The sequence below is a fragment of the Sinocyclocheilus grahami genome, unplaced genomic scaffold (assembly GCF_001515645.1).
Source record: "Sinocyclocheilus grahami isolate Dianchi unplaced genomic scaffold, SAMN03320097.WGS_v1.1 scaffold39847.1, whole genome shotgun sequence".
NCBI classification, from domain to species: Eukaryota; Metazoa; Chordata; class Actinopteri; order Cypriniformes; family Cyprinidae; genus Sinocyclocheilus; species Sinocyclocheilus grahami.
Window position 1 is genome coordinate 1 of NW_015523604.1, and position 1,022 is coordinate 1,022.

The window sequence follows — 1,022 nt, forward strand, 5'->3', positions numbered from 1 at the left end:
TCACTGCACACTCACTTTGTGCTCATACTGTGGTCACAATGTGAGACCACTGTCATATTGTGTTAAACTCATTCTTTTAACTCTGATCTAAATATTCTCTAATATTGGACAGTAATATCACAAACATGTAGAATTTCATCTTTTATTTCCTTCAAAGTATTTCTACAATTCGGTTTCCTTGTTCATTTTGATTTATTTTCAGTTTGGTGTTGGCATTTGACAGACATTTCAATTTAACAGATACATTCTGCTTCTGGTGTTGTTTTGATGACTCCTTTGTGATTCTTAACTTCAATTTCTTTGTCCCCTTGGAAAGACTTGACACATCCTGAAACACAGAGAACAATATGTCATTGCAATCAGTTACTAACAACCTAACAGGTGAAAATAACTATTAGTTAAACAAAATATGAAACAAATCATGCATCCATGCTTCCACAAAACATGCTTGTATAGTTACTAAAATTTGATCCCGAGGTAGTAATGTAGTCTAGTAATTATCTGATTTGGGAAGTATAAGAAATCATAAATACTGATATGCAACCTAAAGCCAGGGACACACTTAACGACTAACTGAATCATTCTAAGACTGAACTGAAAACACTTATGATTTTAAATGCTGACTGTAAACACCAACTGAACGCAAATGGCTCTGACACATTTGGGTGTGATCAGTTTTAAGTATCAAATTACATTCATAACCAGCCTTACAGTTGTGTAGTGTGTTCCTGGCTTAACTAATTAACTTAACTAATCTCAGCTGGCAAGATGGCTGGTTCACACGTACCTGGCTAACACATGGGGCCAGGCCACAGTGCATATTGGTATTATAATATCATATTAGCATATGTGAATAGCAATTAAAGAAACCACTCACCATTTCTCCAGTGTAACAATTCCACAGTCAACAGTCCCTAACACAAATGTACATCACAATAGTGATGTTTGTCGTCTTCTTCTTCATTGGAGATTTACGGCAGTTGGCATCCATAGTGTTGCATTACTGCCATCTGCTGTCTCAC

General features: G+C 35.9%; 1 long non-coding RNA gene across 1 annotated transcript; it reads right to left on the minus strand.

Annotated features, from left to right (window-relative positions):
• Nucleotides 1–128: 128 nt before the first annotated feature.
• LOC107580682 (uncharacterized) lies at nt 129–953 on the minus strand. Its single transcript, XR_001608679.1, has 2 exons — nt 878–953; nt 129–328 (listed from the first exon to the last, which is right to left on the minus strand). It is a non-coding gene; the product is annotated as an uncharacterized lncRNA (long non-coding RNA).
• Nucleotides 954–1,022: the final 69 nt, after the last annotated feature.